The 12,211-nt window shown below is 34.8% G+C and overlaps 1 protein-coding gene across 2 annotated transcripts in view; it reads left to right on the forward strand.

Annotated features, from left to right (window-relative positions):
* LOC128015814 (E3 ubiquitin-protein ligase RAD18) overlaps positions 1-3,185 on the forward strand; it is a 42,658-nt gene extending 39,473 nt beyond the window's left edge. For both annotated transcript variants that reach the window (XM_052599996.1, XM_052599997.1), the window contains exon 13: positions 2,411-3,185. The gene's annotated coding sequence lies outside the window, so the exon portion shown is untranslated. The remainder of the gene's footprint in view (positions 1-2,410) is intronic.
* The last annotated feature ends 9,026 nt before the right edge of the window (positions 3,186-12,211 follow it).

A 12,211-nucleotide genomic window follows, 5' to 3' on the forward strand; every position in this document is an offset into this window, starting at 1 on the left:
CTTTTTACTTCATTCACCTAAAACCAATGCTGCACTTTATACTCTTCTATGTGGACATATGCTGCATTCTCCCTCATAATTTTTTATGGATTATTTCTGTCCTTTACAGAGTAACACATCCCTGAAAAGCAGTGGCTGGGGCATGTATGTATGTACATTGAGATTGCACAATGAAACTGTCCATACTTGCAATTTCTTATGACAATGAAGGTCCTCGTCACGCTTGGCTTATAGTCAAGCTATGAAGCCATCTTAAAGCTCCTCCATTTCAGATGAAGCGAATCAATTAGTTCTGTTTGTTAAGAGCTGATCTGGAAGACATTAGGATCGTTGGATGTTTGGATAAGCCATTGCAAATGTCGTGCTAGAAATCCAGAGTCATAAGACAGAAACCTGCAAAGGAACCTTTGCACTTTTAGCATTCTCTCCTGATTTGTTAAGCTTATCCTGAGGGTTGTCTTTTGCCATCTTTAGCTAGTATAACGAAAACATCTGCTTCAGCCCCCTTGGTCCCTTACAGAAGCTCTTGGTTGTGAGATTTTTGCTGTATTTGTCTTTAAGGACTGGATGATCTGCCAGAAAAGACATCTCTTTCACAGTTTGAATTCAGTCAGATGTCATCATCTCTGGATGCTTGCCTCCCCTTTGAAACCCATTCCAAGTTATTGTTCAGATTTTATATTTGAGCATGTTGAGAAGAATGGGAGATTTGGATGAGAAAGGGCTTCGAGCTGAGATTCAAACTCTGATCAGGTGGCCACATGGCTATCAGCTCTTAGATTTGACTACCTTTAAAAAATCTTTATAATGCAGCATGCATATGATCCAGAAGGCCAACAACATCTTGATGTAACTACATTAAATGTAACCATTAAAATATGAGTTTATATACATAGTTTTACACTGGTATGGTTTACGTTTGTAATATTTTTGTAATTTTAATGTGGTAGGGACAATGAAACATGTTTACCATCCCCCCCCACACACACACACAAAAAATAATTCAAATAAAAAATTCATTTAGATCGCCTTTTCCAAGAATTTTATTTTATTTATTTTTTTGATAGTACTTGTTATGCATTGTTTGGATTTCACTTTGAAATAGTTCGAGCATTAAGTAGATTCTTAAAGTAGAATCCACATTTGGATATCACTTTTTAAGTTCCCCTTAAAATTCCTTAAAAAATTTTTTGGGGAAAAAGAAAAAGAACATCAAAGTAAGATGATCTGATCTCATGGAAAGGAAAATAATATTGTGCAGAAGAGACATGATATTAACCAGAAAGGACAAAGAGAAATGGGCAAAGAAACTTAATTTCCAGAAACTCAGACATTGCACATACCAACTTGAAAACGAATGCAGGCAAGACATTTTACATGATAAAAGCATTTCCTTGAAAAGAAGCAGAATTATAGTCCTTAGAAATACTGGTCACACTGTGAAATTGGACTTCATCCATGATTTTATTTGTGAAAAGTAATTTGTCTGCACACTCAGAAGGAGCTTCTGACTATTAGGTCCTACGGCAACAGCAGTCAGTGAAGCACGTAAAACCAAAAGAATATTTTTGGAGTTAAGGTAATTTAATTAGTATTTCATATTTATTTATTTTATAATTTATTAATCACTTGTCATCCTGCCATGTCTTAGTGTCCATATGATGTAACTTCATAAGTATCAACATTTTACTGAATACTGCTTTTTTAATTGTTAACATGATTCTGTACAAAAAGTATTCTACAACTAATTTGTTTAGACATCTAATTAAACGGCAAAGAGTGTACTCATGGCAAAATAATGTAATTGTTTCAAGCAGTCAAGCAGACAGAGAACTGAAGAGGCACATCTGACTGATTTTAGAAAGAAATGCCGGTGTGGGTGTTGTACTTTGCTGTGTATTATGAGGACATGCTTCACAGCAAAACAAGATGAACTTAAACACAAATTGAAGGCAAACTGGCTAAATTAACATGAGGCTGAGTGAATGATTGTCTGAGTTTGAGCTTCGGAGAGGACATGGCTTTAGTCTATTGTGATTTTTGCAGGTTTCGGCATCTCTGTGGGCACCATACTGCTGCTCTAATAATGAATTTAGTTATTCAATCATCATTAGTCTTAGTGCTGTTGTTTTTCCACACATGTGTCGGTTTTAATAACAATAATAAAAAGGCTTCCATAGGGGAAAAAATGGATGCGGTTTGTGTAATGTCACAACATGCTACTGAAAGTTTAAAGAGTTTTTACAGTCCGGATTATTCTTCAAAATGATTATGCAATAAAAGTCGGTTCAGGAGAGAGATCAGTACCTCAGCTGTTTTGTTTGATTATCTCTCTTTGCTCGATTTAACCTGTGCTTTGCTGTAGTGCCAAATGGACCAATTTCAACCATGTGCAACTCTCTCTCTCTAGACTCAGCAAGTGAATTCTCCTCTGCAGAAGTCCAGAGCAGTCCAGAGGTCTCGACTCCCACGGGAAGATGTTTGAAGACCATGTGAAGAGACATCCTCAGTTCATTATAGTACAAGAGTATCTGTTTCAAGGTTTTTCAGAACTGAATGTGTGGTCTAAATGTATGAAATTTCCAACATATTATGTACAGTAATCTTTTTTTTTTTCATTTCAGTATTATGTTTTCTCAAATAAAACAGAAAAAAAAAACTTTTTATGGAATTTCTGTAATCTATTCCAAATTTCAAATTTAACTTTTTATACTCCCAATCCCAGATGTAGTAGCTCAGCTTATGCACTCCACATTAGCATTCGGTTTGAAACCTGCAAATTAATTATGTTGGAGTTGGAAGAAATGGACATCAGGAGACCACTGTCTCAGACCCCTCACTGTCAACTATCCTATGGCATGAAAGGAAGCAGATAGGTTTCACATTTTTAATTACAGCTGTTAAAAAATTATTCAGACAACAGATATATATATATACATATATATAACTTTTTTTTTTTAATATACTAGTGGGTGCAGGACACTATAGTTCATTAATTTAAGTAAGGATAGCAAAACCATGAAATATTATACCCAAAAATTCTTTATACAACTGACCATGTTTTGCTTAAGTGTTATCTAACATTATAAAGATTCATTGGTTCTGACACAGTTGAACTCTGAGTTGTTGTCATATTTTATTACCATTTTCTAAGTTAATAAACTGGTAATGTGTAAAATGTTGAAGGTGTCTGAATACATTTTGGTTTGTCTGTATTTGTATATTAATTTATTTTTTAAGGATACACAGTTACTTTTAAGATATCAATGGAAAAATACATTTGTAAGAGATTTGTAGTGACAGTATCTACTAGCAGGGACTGATAGGGCCTGTAAAACATTTGAGGCTTCTGATATTATTTGGCCAGAGACTTATGAAATGCATCTTACCTCCTGCTTTTGAATTATTTCCAATTGTGCTGTCAAGACTAATAAATAGTGAGGGTTTCCTGTGCTCAAGATTTTTGATGCTCATCCAAGTAGATAAACTCCAACATGCACTGTAAACAATCTTTGCATGTAAGTCCTGTCGCATCTTGTATTAAAGCGCACCACTGGCTATAACATTTAAAGAAATGTCAGTAAATGACATTTCAAGCAGTTTACATGTGAGTGGCTTAGAAAACTAGGAACAAAATCATTCATCACCATTTGTGACCCTTTAATGGAATTAGAAGTAATTCTTTGCATTGGACACTTTTATGTCAATTGAAAGTCCAGTAATAGTGACTCACTGCAGTCAGATGTAGCAGTAGCAGGACTGGATCAACACCCTGTTCTTTCTTTCTTCTGGTTCAAGGCTCCTGATCTTTCCTGCCCCCATTCCTAATCCTTGAAGTTTTTTTTCCCCACATTTCTGAAAGTGAGTCTCAGTGACTACATTCTACATAATATACAGTATTGCAACCTCTTTTCTTTTTCATAGGGGATGGCAGCTGTGACATGTTGAATTTGCTTGTCCTTTATAATCCTTGGTCAACTGTTCAGCATAAGCGACTTTTAAATTGATTTTGTGTTTGTTTAAATGTGCACTTTAGGGGCAAGATGATTCCATTTACTCAAGGTCTAAGGAAAAACAACATGGAGGAGAAGGGAGCGTAGAAAAAAGGAAAGAAAGAAAGAAAAAAAAAAGCAGTTGTGTGTGCGATCTATAACGGTAATTGAAATCAGAATGCAAATACAGCTCAAAAAAGTGACCATGATTGTCATGACAGGCTTACTGCTGCTTCACAATGGCTTGATTATTGGTCACACATGTATATGTATGTGCATAAAATGCAGTACAGAAGACAAAATAATAGCTACATTAAAAAAAAAAAACTACCCCGTTCAAAAGTTCACATATTTGTTTCATTAGCCTACCTATAATCCATGATTATTTTTTTATTTTTATTTTTTTTGGTGGTTGTACTTGTTTGTCCCGTTCCTCAGAAAAATCCACAAGGTCCCAATAATTCTTCGGTTTTCCAGTAGTGACTATGATTTTGAGATCCATCTTTTCACACTGACAACAATTAAGGGACTCATACGCACTGATGCTCAAGAATTAAATATAATGCATTAAGATCTGTGGGTGAAAACTGCCCTTCAGAGGCTGCAGAGATACTTGGATATTTAGACATTTACTCAGTTTTATGCCAGTAATTCATGCACTCATGAGCTGGCAAATTCCCACTTCATTTTGGAATAAATTGTCTCCATTCTCTGTTGCTTACTTATTCTGTTTATATCTTTAATATTATTCCTTTGCAGTTTTTTTTTTTCCTTTAAAATGCTATTCTCTCAGCTTTCTCCTTCTTCATGGCTCTATATCTTTGTCTTCTTTGACTACCACCATCTTTCACTTTCCCACATGTCTAGTATCTCTTTACCCTCTATTATCTATGTCTCCCTGCTCCTCAGTCTCAGGCTGGAAAGCTCCCGTGTTTGTCATCCACAGTCATAACACCTCGGTCTCAGGGTTTGGGAAGGCACTCAAGCAAGCAGAGGGCTTATCAACAGAGCCAAGAACCAAAAGGGATGTGCACACACAGACCCTCCCACAAATCCTTCTGAAAACACTGCTCTCTCTCACACACACACTCACACTCGCAAAACTTTCCATAGCAGCAGATCACACATACAGAATTGCATATGGGCTTGATTTTTATTTATTTTTTATCATAAAGAAATCTCATGGATTATTCTAAAATCTTTGTCAGTCAGTTTTACAATATTTAAAATATATTCATTGATTGGATGGATACATTTATAAAACATTCTCTCAATCTCTTGTCCTAAAGGGTCGCAGGGATGCTGGAGCCTTTTATTTATGTAGTTAGTTAGTTATCTACAATGTGTTTTTGATGTGGTCATACTGACTTTAAATAAAAATGCACTAAATTGTGGTCACATTTCAGGAAAGTTGATGGCTTTTTGGTAAAATAGATAATTTTCTAAATTAATATTATATATATAATATATATATATATATATAATATATATAGACCTCAAATATGAAGAGAAGTATAAGTCTTACCAGGAAAGAAATATAAAAACTGATTTTCAAAATGATATGAGCTTATCCCATGAATGCAGATTCACAAATCTTGTGATATGGAGTGATTTAGGTACTGCACTGTTCATCATATATTTATGATATTTTCTGTGCCATGCTAGTTTCTCCAGGTTGATATTTAGGAAGCATGAGCAACATGACCAATCGATAACAAAACAAAGCTGAACAATTTGCTGTGATCCCCGAGGTGCACCACGCTCTCCACTGCAGTGCATTGCTAAGTGTTCCTCTGGACCAGGGCCAGATTGTTTTTGCGCATATGCCCATCCCCTTCTCTATTTACCCCGTCTTCTTGTGGTTTCCTCACCAATGCAAACTCCCTCAAATGTGAAAGCTAATTGATCTCAGCCCCACTTGAATTAAAACCCTTGAGCCCGAGCACAGCACTATGACTGGCCAGTTTGTTGCGCAAAGATGCTGTCAGACATTTCGCTGTGAGCACAGAAACACGTCCCAGTGCACCTCTGCTCCACTAACAATGTGTCTTGTCCATTCTCAGTTCACTTCTGCTTCCAATCCATTCCCACTAAGGGACACAAACAATCCAGTCATGACCTCTTCGTAATTTCATGAAACACTGCCAAGAAGACTCAGATTTAGAAACATCCTTATTTTCTAAGAACAGCATAGCATAGAAAATGAGACGTGAAATGGAAACTTAGCTTGGAAATCATAGCGAGAGATTGGATAATTAAGTTGCACTCTACATCACAATAGCGTTTACCAGTTGTGGTGAATAACGTTTATTTCATGACTCACTTCATTACATCTGTTGCACACCACTGGTGTCAGTGCGCACGCATATTTGTTTTCTTTCTTGCCGCCAAGAACATATTCACAATAGTTGGTAATCTTTCGAAATGGAAACAAATTTTCAGTGTTGATATTTCTAGTGTCCGAATGTCATATAACAAGACTGCATTGTTTTAAGTCAACATGAAAAGGCATTTTCAAATTTGTTTTAGTTTCATAATGTGATGTGCTTTTTTAATCAGAAATTGAAACTGGATTGCGAATTAAGCCAGACCTGAAGTTTGCTGACTACTGAGCTGCTGAGAATTTGAGTAGTTTAATCAGGAGTTTAAATGTCATCTTTAAACGTACAAACATACCATTATAATTCAATTCTATTAATCTTGTGGTTGATGGGCAATACTTGTCAGCTTGTGCTGCCTCCATGAACACCTTGTGATGAAGGCCTAACTCACTATCCTACTCCAAACCCTGACTTTTTGACAAATATTTGGAGGCTTATGGTCAAGTTCATCACTGAACACTGAATCTTGATGTATCTCAGTGGAAATGCCAGCTTTTTCAAATCACACATTTTTTACATGAACTGGAATTTATTGGTAACGTTCGAATACAATTGCTATACTAAAAAAATATTTTTTCATTTGAATAATATTTTTACAGCATTTACTTATCTATTTTTTATTTATATTAATTTAAAATTTGTTATTGATTTACGTGTGTGTGTGTGTGTGTGTGTATTAAGTTGATACAAATGTTTTATTGTTTCCACAAAATTTTAAGCAGCACATCCCATTTCAACTATAATAATAAACGTTTCTTCCACCGCAAATCAGTATATTTGAATGATTTCGGAAGGATCGTGTGACGTTGAAGACTGAAGTAATGATTCTGAAAATTCAGTTTTGTCATAACATATTACATAAATTACATCGCTGAATGAATTTGCATTGTAAAACACTGTATATTGAAATGTAACTGTTATTTTGAATTGTAATATCTCACAATATTACTGTTTTTACTGTATTTTTAATTAAATAAATGCAGTCTTGGTGGGTATAAAAGAGATTAAAAAGCTACTCACCCCAGACATTTAAATGATGCCAAAATTAATATTTGCCTTAATTAATAAATGTTGTAAAAGTATTGTTTATCATTATCAAGATTTCTAATATTAACAGATTGAATCTTATTCAGGTGGTTACCATAGAACAAAACCCAAAGGCAAATGATTTCATAGTCTGAACAAATTACCACATTTTGATTAGAGGTTACAAAGACAAACTTCTTAAAAATGATGTGCATTGATTATTCACACACCAAAACACAGGGATGTGTACATTCTGAACTCATATCGATTTTAAAGTTTGCTTCACATTGTATGTACCATGCAAATTATGAACCATGTGACCTTTTAATCAAACAACCAACGCATTTTCAAATCATTTCCTCCTGCGAGTGACCACATCAAACTATTGAAAATGTTAGATTTGAAGATGTCGGTGCTTAATTAATAATAAGTGTTGCTATGGTGCCGGGGGTAATATTGCTGTATTTGTTGTGACTCTAAAGTCCTGTTTTGTCTGCCAGACCCTGATGGGGAAAGGTCACAGTCATTAGATGAGGCTGACTCCTGTCCTGTGTGTAGAGAAGGACTGCAGAGTCTCTCCAGCTTATGCAAGTCTATCCCCTGTGTGTGCTTGAGAAGAGAGATGGAGGGTAGGAACACTGCAGATTCGTTACACTGTTCAAGTGTCATTGGGGATGTGTGGGAATAGGATCTAAAGTATGGTTTAGCGTTAGGCACAGGCTCTGCACAGGATGCAATTTTCAAAGTTAAGCTACTTTTAAATTGATATACAGTAGTGTCCTAAAAATGTAGCACTGGTGAGGCAAAGCAGATTGACAAACTTCATTGTGAAATGCATTTGCTGGGAACTGTAGGTCATTGGTAGAGACTTATGATATGTAATAAATTTGTAATACATCAATATATTGGTATTACATAAAAAGGAAACTTTAAAAAACATAAAAATCCTAATTATTCCAAAAGTTTAAGGAAAAAAAGGTAGTCTCTTATGCTAACAAAAACTCACAAAAATATTGTGTAATATTATTATAACTCGAAATAACTTTTCTATTTGAATGTATTTCAAAATATATGTAATATAAAAGGCAAAAATATTTGTAAGTATAATATTTGTGTTTTTCTGGCCTACAGTTAACAGCAAATGTATATATTCCTTGTTTGCCTATATATATCTATCAATTAAATGTATGTGTCTATATATATATATATATATATATTGACACATACATTTAGTTGATAGTAATGTAATTAAATTAATTCCAATTTATATTAATACATTTTTTTTATTATGCAAAATGTGTTGATGTTGATGAATGTATGTATGTGTTGATTGAAAAAAATTGAGAAGAAAGTACAAACAAGTATAAACTGTATAAATGTCCGCAACATACAGTACAGACCAATAGTTTGGACACACCTTCTCATTCAAAGAGTTTTCTTTATTTTCATGACTATGAAAATTGTAGATTCACACTGAAGTCATCAAGGGCTATTTGAGCAAGAAGGAGAGTGATGGGGTGCTGCACCAGATGACCTGGCCTCCACAGTCACCGGACCTGAACCCAATCGAGATGGTTTAGGGGTGAGCTGGACCGCAGACAGAAGGCAAAAGGACCAACAAGTGCTAAGCATCTCTCGGGGAACTCCTTCAAGACTGTTGGAAGATCATTTCAGGTGACTACCTCTTGAAGCTCATCAAGAGAATGCCAAGAGTGTGCAAAGCAGTAATCAAAGCAAAAGGTGGCTACTTTGAAGAACCTACAATATGACATACTTTCAGTTGTTTCACACTTTTTTGTTATGTTTATAATTCCATATATAATTCCACATGTGTTCATTCATAGTTTTGATGCCTTCAGTGTGAATCTACAATTTTCATAGTCATGAACATAAAGAAAACTCTTTGAATGAGAAGGTGTGTCCAAACTTTTGGTCTGTATTGTATAAAGCACAGTAAACTGGCTGAAACACTTCTGACACCTGAGCACGGAAGCTGTTACAACAGTGAAACAAGAGATTTTCTAAGTGGACTCAAGTGTGGACAAAACATAATAGGCTCTTTAATTAGCTTGTCAGGATCATAATCTCATGGAGATTTGAATAATGAGTATAAATTAAAGGATTTGAATCGGTCAGTATGAGCATGTTGAGGGAATGATGAGTAGCAGAGGGTTTTTGTCAATGCTTTTTACTTTAGTGACTGATGAATAATGGATAGCGGGTGAAGGAGAATGTCAAGTATAAATATAGCCTTTTGTGTTGTGCGGTTTGATTATAAAGCAAGTGCTTCCTCTAAAATGCTAGTGTGTGTTCATAATTTTCTGTTTATTGCAGTGACATTAATATTGTTTTTATCAGAGTAGATAAAGTGGATGATGTAAATAATTATACACAATTCATTTAACACACAAATTGTTCCAGTTACAGATTAAATAGACTAGTTCCTCATGAAAAGGGCTATATCATCATTTGCGATCCTTGCCGTCCTGCCACAAGTGAAGTAAACACAATCAAACTAGTCTAATCTGAATCATTCACGTTTTCTAGTTTTTCAATACCTCTTTCTGTTTGAATGTAGGCTGTATTGTTTAAAAAGGTTTTCAGATAAGTGACCTAATCTCTCAGACAAGCAAATAGTCAGTTTATCAAGGACCTGGAAAAGATTCATGTCAAGCACTGTGATACAAAATATACTTTTTTTTTTTTTTTTTTTAAATACAGTGTCTATACAGAGAAATATGAGAATGCCCTGGCTGAAATCAGTATATTAGCTGATAAAGTTGTTTTTGTGTTGTTTTCTGATTGAATTAAATTTCTCCTCAAGCCAGTATAAATCCTCAAGGAAGGTTAAAATGAAGGTCAGTGAGTTGTTTCTTCTTAGTTTTCTCACACTGAGGATGAGAGAGAGTGGAAGGGATATTAACGGCAATCATGGACACAGAGGAACAGAACCATGAGTTAATTAGCCATAAAATAATAAGCTCATTATACAACAGACATTCTCACGTCTTATTCCGCTTGATTGTGGGCTTTTGCGAATAGTGCTTAGATAGGAAATAGGGTTATTTAATGATTTAGTGATCATGCAATCAGCAATGCTCACCAAAGTTTGAAACAACACAAAAGTTTGACAGTTTTTCCTTTTTTCATGTTCACTGTTAGATTATAGTTTAGCTTTTCAATAGTCTACTTCTAACTAGTATTTCTTCATCAGCACATGATAAGTTCTAGTTTGGGTCTAAACATTTTTCAAATGCAGAAAGTGAACAAAAACCATTCATAAATATTTTTTAAATGTCTGATTTTAAAGAATTTAACTAAAAAAAAGTCACACAAACAATATGCAAGACCTCAGGGCACATAAACATAAGCACAATAGCAGTACAAAAACAGCCTTCTTAGATAAATTCTTCTAAACTGACAGGAAGAAATTATATCGACAATATATAAATATAATAAGATATACTACTAGGGTTCTTCATTTAAATGTACATTTGTGAGGCATAAAAAAAACTTAAATAACACGCACACAAAACATTTTTTTTTAGCTTCTTAGCTTTAGCAAAGATACATAATATTGTCTTCTTGTTTTGTTTTTGTTTAAATTTTTTCAAAAGATTAAACAATAGCTGACTAGGCACTGGTTGAAGACTCTTGTAATGTAATAAAATAATAAAGAAGTAATGAGGTCCTTTTGTATATGTAGATGTACGAAAGCTTTACTCAGTAAGAGTTTCAAACCACTCAATATCTGTCAGCCATTTTTGGTCAAGCGCTGTATTTTAATATTGAAAATGCTGAAATGAAACCTTCCCTGTTTTGTTTCATTCTTCATTTTGAAGGTTTTAAAAGTAGAATGCACGTATAGATTCAGGTACCAGCACTCTGGAAATCTGGCTTCTCTTTCCAGCTATGATGATTGCACATAAATTGTCTGGCTTGTGATTTGGCAAGTTTCACTTGAGTAAAAGCAACTCAGAAATGACTTTTTCCACTGTTGCTTTTAGTTATTGTCCAGCCATGCAGTGGACCATGTTTATTGAATGGCTTGAACCAGAAGAGAACCAGATTGATTGCTCTGATTTTCTCCCACTGCAATCTCATGGGCGGAAAGTTGAGTCTGCTCCCATGATGCATTGCCTCTCATGCGTATGTAACTCCCACAGATCTCAGCTCCTTCTCACGTAACTCACATTTTCTTTGAAGGGGTGACATTTCCAAATAGAAAGTACACAGAAGTAAATAAGCATTGATCTGCACAAACCCTTTAGCCAAATATATTTGAACAAAGATTAATATTGCTTTATTGAGGTGTTTATTTTTGTTTTTGTCTGACCATTATTATATGATAATGATTAATATATGCAAAATACTAAAGAAACATTATCTCCCTGTTGCTGTCCTGAAAGATATGGCATTATTAAGAGCTGTAGCCAGTGTCCTTGTTTTCACTGAAAAAAAGAAAAAGCAGCAGCAATTGATATCATTATGGTCTATAGTGTCAATAATTGACGGCGCAAATACTCCCACCTTGTGTTTACAGCTGATTCCTTATTGAAGTGCCTTCTATAATCAAATTTGCTTTTCATTTCAATTTGCTTTTTTACACCTGAATGGCACTGATAAGTGGAACAGCAAAGCCTTGTGACTTGAATAGCTCATAAAAGCATAAATCGAAGCAAACAGCAGCTGCTGATGAGCGAGAGGTCCAGGATGAGAAATGTAACGGTGGTTCGATTGTCCACAACACACATACAGCTGCTGAAAATACTAGAACCAGAAGACATGAAATGAGATATTATGGATTTGTTT

This window comes from Carassius gibelio, chromosome A6, assembly GCF_023724105.1.
Source record: "Carassius gibelio isolate Cgi1373 ecotype wild population from Czech Republic chromosome A6, carGib1.2-hapl.c, whole genome shotgun sequence".
NCBI classification, from domain to species: Eukaryota; Metazoa; Chordata; class Actinopteri; order Cypriniformes; family Cyprinidae; genus Carassius; species Carassius gibelio.